The sequence below is a fragment of the Orcinus orca genome, chromosome 2 (genome assembly GCF_937001465.1).
Source record: "Orcinus orca chromosome 2, mOrcOrc1.1, whole genome shotgun sequence".
NCBI lineage: Eukaryota > Metazoa > Chordata > Mammalia > Artiodactyla > Delphinidae > Orcinus > Orcinus orca.
In genome coordinates, this window is record NC_064560.1 from 20,702,465 (window position 1) to 20,713,978 (window position 11,514).

General features: G+C 45.7%; 1 long non-coding RNA gene across 3 annotated transcripts in view; it reads left to right on the plus strand.

Annotated features, from left to right (window-relative positions):
• Positions 1-11,239, plus strand: part of LOC117203678 (uncharacterized) — a 60,391-nt gene extending 49,152 nt beyond the window's left edge. For all 3 annotated transcript variants that reach the window (XR_007475627.1, XR_007475628.1, XR_007475629.1), the window contains 5 exons: positions 521-606; positions 3,931-3,995; positions 4,332-6,529; positions 7,432-7,686; positions 8,976-11,239. This is a non-coding gene — a long non-coding RNA (uncharacterized LOC117203678). The remainder of the gene's footprint in view (positions 1-520; positions 607-3,930; positions 3,996-4,331; positions 6,530-7,431; positions 7,687-8,975) is intronic.
• The last annotated feature ends 275 nt before the right edge of the window (positions 11,240-11,514 follow it).

Consider the following 11,514-nt stretch of genomic DNA (forward strand, 5'->3'; position numbering starts at 1 on the left):
CAGTGCCCTTGAACCAGGACCCCTGGTGCCATGGGGAAGTGATGGGGTGCTCTTGCTTCAGACCCCAGGTCTATGGAGGGGGGTAGGGCTGGGGTCCCCGGGGAGCATAGGCAGCTGGCTATGTGGGCCAGACCCGCTCAGGCTGTGGAGAGTCCCCCACCTGAAGTGGGCCAAGGGCATTTTGGCAGATTCGGGGTGTCACACAATCTGCTCTTTGGGTGGCCCAGTTGCTTATTTGATTGGGGTACAAGAATTCCATTTCTAGGTCTCCAGGGGGCAGAAGCCCAGCAGTAATGCCACCAACATGGCAGTCCCGGTGGGCCCCCTTCCACACAACCATCTGTCTCTCTCTGTGATGGGAGGTCACACAGGACATTTGGAATTCTAGAGTCAAAGACATCCACAGGATGGTCTTCCAAGGTGTTTCACTCACCTGTTCATGTTTAGCGAGTCTAGAACTTAATTACCCCAAGGGAAAGGCACAAACTAACACTGTACTTTTCAACTACTTTCCCCACAGTAGCACAGAGTGAAGAGCAAAAGCCCTTTTTCACCCCCGGCCCAACCCTGCTTTCCCACAAGCCCAGGAATAGTCATTGTTAACAGGTGGTGTATGTTCTTCTTTTATCTATACACTTATAAATACATAGGTACATGCACACATATAATTTGTAAAATCACATACATGGGTTAAAACTGCATTTTGTTCTGTTGATTTGTTTGTTTTACTTGGCAATATATTGTAGAGATCTTTCCATGTCTCTCTATATGTGTGTGTTCACGTCATCCTTGTTAACCACTGTGTAGTTTTCCATAGTGAGATGGCTCATAGTTTATGTTACCGCTCCCATAGCAACGGTTCCCATTTTATGATATTACAAATGATCCTCCAGTGTCTGGGAATGCATTTTCCTATAAGTTATAGATTATAACTATGAATTAAATATAAATATAATTATAATAGCTTAAACAAGATTCTTCCCTCCTATCTCACTTCTTCCTTCCTTCCTCTTCTTTTTTTAAATTAATATTTATTTATTTGGTTGCACTGGGTCTTAGTTGCGGCCGGAGGGCTCCTTAGTTGCAACACATGGGCTCCTTAGTTGTGGCATGCATGTGGGATTTAGTTCCCTGACCAGGAGTTGAACCTGGGCCCCCTGCATGGGGTGAGTGGAGTCTTATCCACTGCAGCACCAGGGAAGTCCCCTTCCTTCCTCCTCTTAAATGTAACAGGAAGTCTGGAGGTAGGCATTCCAGGGCTGCTCAAGGATGTTCTTGTCTCTTCCTGTTCTGCCATCCTAGTGTATGGCTTTGGTTCTCCTTGTGAAAAGATGGCTGCTGCAACTCCAGGATCTTCTATATTTCAGCAAGGAAGGAGGAAGAGTGAAGGTGAAGGGCGAAAGCCAAGGGCTTTCTGCTCTTGTGAATTCGAGTGTGTGTGTGTGTGTGTGTGTGTGTGTGTGTGTGTGTGTGTGTGTGTTGGAGGGGTTATGGAAGGCAACCCTTCTACAGGAACCCATCTCCATGTAAATGGTCAGACTGTGTAACGCAACAGATCCGAGCCTTCAAGGAGGCTGGAAATGGCTTTGTTTTATAGGCTCAATTGCAGAGGAAGGCAAAGGAGAAGGTGGTTGGAAAGGCATGTGAGCATCCTTGGAGTCCCTCTGCCACACGGTATGTGTGAACAGAGCTGTAGGAGAGGTTCCTAGGATTGGTGTTTTGTTTAACTTCAGGCTGTTTGACCTGCCATTCAAGTTCTAAGATCTGGAGCCTTGTCTCATTCTTTCCCACACGTCCCTCTGGCTCAGTTTCCCCACTTCTGAGCACTGGGGTACCACATGCTCTGTCACACCCCCGCCTTGGACCCCACCTTCCTGGAAGGCCCTGGGCTGCTGCCTTCCAGATCCCATCCTCTTCTGGGGTTGTTATGTCTGACGTTTCCCCTGAAGTGTTCTCTGGCAGGTGCAGCTGGGCAAAAGCCCCTTTTCCCCCAAATGGAGAGTCTGTTTTTGCTTTCAGTTCCCCTTTCCTCCCAATCTTTCCTAGAATTATTCCCAGGGGTCTTTTGCCCCAGGAACTAAGGAGGAAAAAAATCAGCAAAGAGAGGGCCGTGATCCCAGGCTAGATTCAGAGACGAGGCCTGCCACGGGGACACACGTGGGATCTATATTCAAATAAGGCCGCATGGATTTGGGCCGAAATCCCGAGAATGGGGGCTGCCAGTAGAAAGTGAGGAAGTGATTTTGCCGAGTCTGGGTGGCCGCTGGGGACAAGGTGGGCGCTGCGGCTGGTGAGAGATGGGTTCCAGGAGGAGTCTGTGCTGGAGGACCTGGGAGCTGCGGGCGGGAGAGAAGCAGCACCGAATATCGCCTGCCACAGTCCCTCAGCGCCCGGCACCCGTGGAGTGACAAGTGGGAGTTTGTGAGCAGCAGTGACCTTGACACAAGCGTCGCAACCTTTGGCGGCAGCTGGCGCTGGAGCAGGAGAGGTGGAAAATGGCCGCGGTGGCTGGAAGATGGCGTGTATGAACGCCCAAGAAGGGTCCTGGGGGGCGGTGAGGTGGGGGGTGATTGGGCTTGTGAAGGCCTTAGGGTAGCGGGTGGGGCGGGGCAGAGACGTGGCGCTTTATAACTGGTGGGTTGATGCCTTCCTTCAAGTGGGAAGCCTTGGACGGCACATGCAGAGGTTGTCTTCAGGTCTGGATGGCAAGTCCCACAAGGTCAGGCTCTCTGTCCTGCGCGTGCTCATACCAGCTGCCTGCTCATGCAGTGAGTCGCCTTCTTTCCTGCAGCTACATTTTGCTGCGAGGTGATTTTGGAGAGAACACCAGAAAGCAGCATCGCACAAAGCCAGCCAGTCTGTGGGTGCTGGGTTTTCATAGTCTAGAAGCAACTTTTTTTTTCTTTTTTTTTTTTTTGCGGTATGCGGGCCTCTCACTGTTGTGGCCTCTCCCATTGCGGAGCACAGGCTCCGGACGCGCAGGCTCCACGGCATGTGGGATCTTCCCGGACCGGGGCACGAACCCGCGTCCCCTGCATCGGCAGGCGGACCCTCAACCACTGCGCCACCAGGGAAGCCCCTAGAAGCAACTTTTGAGTAGAGGTGCCTCCAAGTTTCTCCAGGCTAACATTGCTGTATTCCTGCTCTCTCCAGTGGAAGTTTAATGTTTCCGTGTTGTATCAGATTCCATATTATCTTCTCAGGAGAGGGGACCTTTCTTCTTAATTTTTCTTCCTGTTAATTTTTCTTCCTTCCTGCCTTCGGCTGAGCTGTCTTCCCTCCACAGGTATTTATTGAGCTCACAGTCATTGAGGGGGAGGGTCTCAGACTGGAATGAAATCCTGGCTTCACCATTTACTAGGCGGCAACGTTGGATGAATTACTTGCCTTTGCCGTCCCTGGTTGGCTCACCTGTTAAGTGGGAGATAACAGTCGTGTCTATCTTGTTCGGCGTTGGCAGGATTAAGTGGCTTCCTACAGGTGAAGGGCTTAGAATTGGTGACTGGCACATGGTAAGAGGTAAACAACAACAAAGTAGCTATTATTACTGAGCCTGGCAGGTATGGTGGTCAGTGCTAAGTGGACATAATGGGCACGGTTCCTGTCTTCATGGAGCTCATAGCCTAGTGCTACAAGGCAGGTGCTCAGCCCACGACCACGGCTGATTGTGATAACACAAAACTCCTGCTTCACTGGGCACATCAAATAGGTGACTCCTCAGAAATGTAATGTGATCTGACCATCGCTTAACACATTTCACCTGCGGCTGAGAGAGATTAAATTTTAAAATCAACTTTTATTTTCTCTGATGCACATAGTCAAACAAGCTAATGGTGCTAAAGAGTTAAATCCAGCATCCTCTGGTCCCTGCTTCCATCCTGTCCTCTTCCTGAAAGCATACTTTTCATTCCTTTTACTGTGTTTTCTTAGCATGTAATGCCCCGTTCCTAAATCACATAAGCATCCTGTATCGTGATTCGTCAGCTTTGTGGAAGGTGAGGAATTTACTCTCTGACACCTGTCTTCTCCTTTCCTCTCTATGGTTAAATCACATTTTTTGTTGTCCTTGTTCTTCCATATTTTGTATTGTGACCCCGAGAGTGTTGTTCAGTGCCGTGTCAACTAACGTAGCAGGAGAGTATTTCATTTCTTGTTCAACTTTTATTTTTCCTGGAGTTAAAAACTGCATTACTTTGACATCTGTTTAGATTTTTCCTTATCCAGCTGAGAATATTATGTATAGGCAGCTTTTTTTCCTTTCTATTGCTTGAAATTGTTTTCTCCAACTTTCGTTTTTCTGTTTGTTTTGGTGTCCCCCCTTCACGTGGAAGACATTCCTCCCAGGCCTGGTGGTCCTTGAAAATTCATTCAGGTTAAGAGGTGGATACAAGAAATGGATTGGAGCCCTTTGTGCACAGGTGGGGCTTGTTAATTGTTTGGTGAACTGTACTGGAAGAGGAAGGGGTGGTCCGCAGGCTTTTTCCTATCTTTGGGGCTTACTATTCTTGGGGGTGTTTCCATTTCTTTAGTGAAGACTCCTCCAGTTTCCTGACCGGGAGTGTAACCCTGTTTGCTGGCGTTCTGGGACTGGGAAGGAGCAGGGAGCTAATTGTCTCAGCGGTCTGTGTGCAAACCTTAAATGAATTCCCCTAAGTCTGGTCGCGGGACCACCCATGGCCACCCTCCTCATGCCTGGCACCTGTGAATTGGTTCAAGCTCTTAGCACTGCTGGGGGATGGGTGAATTGGTTGTGGGACTGGGTGGGGTCAGGAGCTGGGAATCTAAGCTCTCCTCCTCCTGACTTTCAAACGACCTTCCTGCTTCCACTTCTTCCCTTTCCCTGAAACCACGCCCCCTCCACCACCTGTGCCTCCAGATCCAGAGGCTTCCTGGGCTTCACGGCCAATCTGCTTTCTCTGGACCCAACTCACCTCTGTAGGCTCTTAGGTATGACATTCCTGCTCCCAGCTTGGTCATTTCCATCTGCTTTTTGCCTTCATTTTGTTCTAAGTTACAAAGATTCTTTAGTTTCATCAAAAATGCATCCATATTTCTGACTTTTTTCCTTTTACTATTTGGGATGAATTTAAGAAGAAAAAATTGACAGGAATGTCTTTATCTGATATCTAGAAACTCGTTGGAAACAGTATTAAGTGAAGATCACTGAAAGACATGTAGTCCTTCCATACATCTAGATCATCTAAAAAAATTCTTTGAATTTAGCCTGAGCCACAGAGAGCTGTATACCTGAAGGCTGTTGCATTGGCTTCCTGAGTTACTGAGTTGCACATTAATGTGATGCCACCAGCTTGTAAGTCCCAAGGAGCTCATTGCTGTGTGTCCAGTAAGGAAGCTTTGAAGGACATTGATCATTGAAATAAACATTGTTCTCTCAAAAGGATCCTCAAGAGAATTTACTTGTCTTATCTTTGTATACTGTCCAGTTTTTTATTATTATTATTATTTTTAGTTGAGTGATTGGTTTGCTTTTACTCTTTGGTGTGTGTGTTTCCCTTTTCCCATTGGCTTCTAGGCAGCTCAGAGCACAATTTTGGGCTTGCTTTTAGCAAGGATATAGAACTTAGTTTTGTGTTCTAGTCTCATTTTTGTTAGCATTTTATCTCCTCCTCTTGTTTACCATTGCCTTTGTTTTTTCTTCCCCCTCACCCACTCCTAATTCTTGTCGTGTTGCTCTGTTTTATATGTGGGTTGCCAATAGCTTTAAATCTTTTTTGTACCATAGAGTTATTGAAATAAGTAAGTAGAAAATTGATAATAGAAATGAATGAATGCAGAAATATTCACAATTTTGTATTGTTTGATGTATGCCCTCTTTAGTTACAGATTTGGTCATTTCTTACTATAGGTCTAATTTAATCTTTTCCTTTTATAGATGAGGCAAGTGTGGTCTAGATAAATTGATTTAGTCAACATCAGGTACCTTCAAATTGTTGTGATACCGTCACAACCCTCCATCCATAGAATTCTTCGCATTTTGCAAAACCGAAACTCTGTACCTATTAAACAATAACTCTTCATTCCCCACTCTCATGGTAACCACCATTGTACTTTCTGTCTCTATGAACTTGAGTGCTCTAGATACCCCCACATAAGTGGAGTCTACAGTATTTGTCTTTTTTTGTGTCTGGCTTATTTTACTTAGTGTAATGTCTTCATGCTACTTGTAGTAGCGTGTTTCAGAATTTCCTCCCTTTTCAAAGCTAAATAATATTCCATTGTATGCATATACACATTTTATTTCTCCATTCCTCTATTGATGGACTTGGGTGGCTTCCGTTTTTTGCCTGTTGTGAGTAATGCTGCTGTGAACATGTGTGTACAGATACTCTTCCTGTGTTGCCCCTTTACAGCCACACCCACCTCCCTCCCCCACCCCCTCATTAACCACTGGCAACCCCTAATCTGTTATCATTTCAACAGTGTTGTAGAAATGCAGTCATACAGTGTATAACGTTTTGGGATTGGCTTTTTCACTTTGAAGAATTCCCTGGAGATTCATCCAATGCTTGTGAGTATTGACTGTTTTTATTGCTGAGTGAGAGTCATATTTTTCAAGTATACGCACTGGATCACATTGTTCCATGGTTTACATCTCTGCAGTAGCATATGCAGCAACATCTAAGCTTCCTGCCATATCCTCTAAGGCCTGTTGGGATTTGATCTCCAACCTCAGAGTCGTCCACCATCCACCTTCCCTTGCTCACTTTGCTCTGTTCACATGAGTTTCTTGCTCTTATATGAATACTCAACGCTTTTCTGCCCATCCTTTCTCCCCCTCCCCCTGCCTTTGAATTTACTGTTTCTTCTACCTGGAAAAGAAGTAGTTGCACCCCGTCATATAGCTGTTAGCATGTGCCAGGCATTGTTCTGACTTTACACATCAACATATTTAATTCTCACCTCAGCCCTATGGGGTAAGTACTATTATTATTACAGTTTTACATATGAGGAAACTGAGGCACAGAGAGATTATATGACTTGCCCAGGGTCACACAGTGATTAACTGGCAGACAAAGCAGGATTTGATTCCAGGAAGCCTCTTACACCCCAGGCTATGTAGAACCCTGGGCTCCCACCCCTATCTCAGCACTGGACCCTTTCCTGTCACTCAAGCATATTTCCTCAGAAAACCTTCTCCAGCTGTCAAATCTAAACCAGCGTGATCTCTCATGTTGCCGTATTTCTTTTTTTACATCACATATTTGTAGATCCATATACTTTCTATGGTATTTTTTTTACAAGTTTTTAAGCTTTGTGTAAATGATATCATACATACACATTGAAGATATGGTTCTAGGTCATTTGTTTGAAATAACTGAAGAGTTATCCATTTTATGACTACATATCCATAATTTACCTACTCTCTTGTTGGTGGACATTTAAATTGTTTCTAATTTTTTTCTGCTATAGACAATACTGGAATGACCAGTCTTGGGCATGTGTCCTTGGAGACATGGGCAAAAGCATCTAATATCGAAAGTTCTATACTCAAGAAGGGTCATAGGTCATGAGAATATTCAACTTTACTAGATATTGCCAAGGTTCTATCCAAGGAAGATGCTACCAGTTTATACTCCCACCAGCAATTTATGAGACTTCCTTTTCCTCCACATCAAAGAATCCGATTTTTGTTCTGAGAAGATCACTCTGGCTGCAAAGTTAAAAGTGAGCTGGGTGGGGGTAGGGAGGTGTACAAGGGGGGTCCCGGCACGTGGAGAGCTAAGAGGCAGGCCACCCAAGCTTCCTCAGCTCCAGACTGGTGGTGGAAGACTTCCTGAATGACCCTCTGCTGCCTGTTCCCATTTTCCCTTTTATCATCAGGCTGGCAAGAACAGAACTATCTGCTTCTCAATCAAATAGCAAATTATGTGGGCAACCGAACTGCTGTTCTTTGTAGAAAATTATTATTTATTTTTTATTTAACAAAAGTCAAGGCTGAGAGGGTGCTCCACGGTGCCCTTCTGTGGTTTTAGTGTTGCCTCTGCTTTGGCTCAGCCCCGGCTTGTTTATCATGCATGTGTTGTATTGCAAATGTGGAACAAATGAAGCTGAGATATCAAATTAATACTGTGATCTGTTTTTCTGTCTTGTTGCCATAACAATCTGTGGCTCTTGAAGCAAAGAGAAAATTAGAATTGTATTAAAGGTGTTTACACCATGTACGCTCCATACTGCATTATTATTTATTGCTATAATAAGTGTATTTAACATTTGCTTAAGGAAGGTTGACTGCTACTGCTTTTTGTCTTGTGGTTTTTCTGCTCATCCTTCCAACCTGGCTTTGCTTTTTTTTTAAAAAAAAATAATAAATTTATTTATTTATTTTTGGCTGTGTTGGGTCTTCGTTTCTGTGCGAGGGCTTTCTCCAGTTGCGGAGAGCAGGGGCCACTCTTCATCGCGGTGCGTGGACTTCTCACTGTCACGGCCTCTCCCGTTGCGGAGCACAGGCTCCAGACGCGCAGGCTCAGTAGTTGTGGCGCACGGGCTTAGTTGCTCCGCGGCATGTGGGATCTTCCCGGATCAGCCGTGTCCCCTGCATTGGCAGGCGGATTCTCAACCACTGCGCCACCAGGGATGGCTTTGCTTTTGACCTTGATGTTTCCTATAGTTCTGAGCAAGAAGGATGCTCCACCACTTGGGACTCCTTCTATTTATTCCTCCCCTTCACCGCCCCCCACCCCAATACTTGGGGCTCTTTCAAGTCAGGAGTCCTGTTAGAAACAAAACAAGACTTGAAATAAGTTTTCCTCCTTTGTTTGCCCCATTCCTGCCTTCTAAACCTGAACTGGAAGTTCAGCATCCTCTGGGAGAAATGAAGAGAAGCTCAGGGGTGGAAGAAAGGAGAATTAGAGCAATTTATGCCTCAGAAGAAGTGCAGTGGAAATCAATATGGCACGTGGAGGCTCATGGTGCGGGTCCCCTAAGATCTCCCTCCATTCCACTCTATTCCCAAGGTCAAGTGCTCCACTGCCCAGAGCCCTCTTTGACTGATGACCTTACTGCCCCCGCCATCACAAGCTGCAATCTGCTGGGACACAAGGTGGCTGAAATGGTGGGGCTGGGGTGGTGGAAGCCCCTCCCCCCACTAACTAGATCAATTTCCGCACGTGGATGCCTGCGTGGGACCGTCCAGTGTTGTAAGCTCCTTGAAGGCAGGCGCTATTCCTGCTACATGTATCAGCCTAAAGTTCCTAGAATAAGGCTGGGCACACACGAGAAACTCAAGAAGAGCTTCATTCACGGATTGTTTGGGTCATCGTGGTAACACCACTAAAGAATATTCTGGTAATGAGGGAAGATGTGTAAAGATGTTCATTAGTTATGCCCATTTTAGAGCATCGTTTGCTCCAGAGACAATGGAATGAAAAGGGATATTTCTGACCCTGAAGAGTCCTCCAGGTGACCTGTGTCTATTTTCTTCTTCTGTGGGGAAGAACGTGGGCAGAGGGGGGACATGGGGCACCTTCACCCGGTGACTCTCTATGCCCAAAGAGCCAAAGAGGCCCTAGGTGATGACAGATTTTTAAAATATACTGTTGTTGTCCTTTACTGCCCAGGGGACCTTAAGTCAGGTATAAAGCCCAGGGTGGGATGTGAAGGCCATTTCTTGTGCCAGTCTCTTCTGGAGCACGATAGACTCAAACCTAGGATGGTCCCTGGTTATGTCAGCAATACAGGCAAAGAAAGCCCAAGAAAAATCAACCTTTGTCTCAAGGCCAAAGTTTTTTTCTTCCTCAAATTCTTTCACAGGGACTTCCCTGGTGGCACAGTGGTTAAGAATCCACCTGCGAATGCAGGGGACACAGGTTTGATCCCTGGTCCAGGAAGATCCCACATGCCATGGAGCAACTAAGCCCGTGAGCCATAACTACTGAGCCCGCGTGCCACAACTACTGAAGCCCACGTGCCTAGAGCCCACGCTCCACAACAAGAGAAGCCACTGCAATGAGAAACTCGCACACCGCAACAAAGAGTAGCCCCCGCTCGACGCAACTAGAGAAAGCCTGTGTGCAGCAACGAAGACCCAACACAGCCAAAAATAAATATATTTTTTAAAAAATTCTTGCACATGGGCGTACACGCGAGTATACACACACACATACACACACACACTTAAAAAGAAAGGAGAAAGAGGGTGAAGATGGCTTTGGAGTCCAGGTTAGCCTGTGAGCCGTCACAGTGTTATCACACAGGAGACAGCTGCTTGTGACTATGGCAACTTGGACCCCGAGGGAGGAGTGTGAAATGGAAGGAATATTAATCACGCTGGTGGGGGGAAGATGCAGGAGTGACAGGAGGGTCTGAGATGGTTGGGTAAGGTTGGCTCTGGGTGCGTCTTTGGAAAAAGCACATCATGTCTTTTAGGTTTCCTGTCTCTTCCTTCAGAGCCCCTCTTTTCTTCCTGGATGCCCATCCTAAGTCCTAGGGCAGAAGCTCCTCTAGAACTAGGGGTGTGGTGGGCAAAAGACAGGAGGCTGAGCCCAGTCATCCTCAAACACCAACTCTTTGTGTTTATGAATGACCTGTTAGAAATGTCCCAACTTAGTCACCTTCTCTCACTCAGACATTTCTGAGAAGGGTGAGTAAGCACAGTAAATTCTTCTCTCAGTGGATTTAAATTGCTTATAAAGTGTCACATCCACTACTTCAGTTCAGTCAGCAATTCTGACCATAAGGGTTAATATTGTAGTGTGTTTATTTTCATGCCACGCCCTTGACTCAGGTGTAGGGAGAAGTAGCTTGTCCAGGTTCACACAAAGAGGAAACTTCAGAGCACTGCGATTCTGCTTGCTTCAACAAGCACAGTGTGTATGTGTGTGACCAGGGAGCATTGGAGCTCTGCTGACTTTTATTTGGTTGAATTCCCTTGTGTCTGCATGGTCTGAATGTCAGTGACTGAAACGCATTTACAAGAGAGCAGGTTGCAGTAACTGTACTTGCACTTCCTAACTTATATAGGACATGACGGTTTTGTTTGTTCCAAATAAACTCTTCACAGTATCCTGCAGATAAAACGCGTCCCTATTGTGTGCATTTCTATTTGTGTGGGAAGATGATATTGTGAAATATTAACATAATCTTGCTCCTCACAAAGACACACGTGCACCTGGTACCCCATGGCACTACCCTGATGGAGGGTAACAGAAAACAGGCCTTTCCCAAAATAGGGTTGCCAGACTTAGCAAGTAAATATACAGGATACCCAGTTCAATCTGAATCAGATAAATGACAAATACTTTTTAGTAAAAGTATATTCTATGCAATATTTGGGATATACTTGCACTAAAAATTTATTTGACATTTATCTGAAATTCAGATGTAATAGGTGTTTTGTATTTTCTCTGGCAACCCTATCCCAAATGAGAGTGAAATCAAAGAATGAAAGTAACATGCTTGGCTTTTAAGTTTAAAAACTGTGGTTTAGTATAAAACAGAAACACCAGGAAGATGAAAACTCTGTCCTGGGGAAAGGACAGAGGGCTGGAGCCAGGG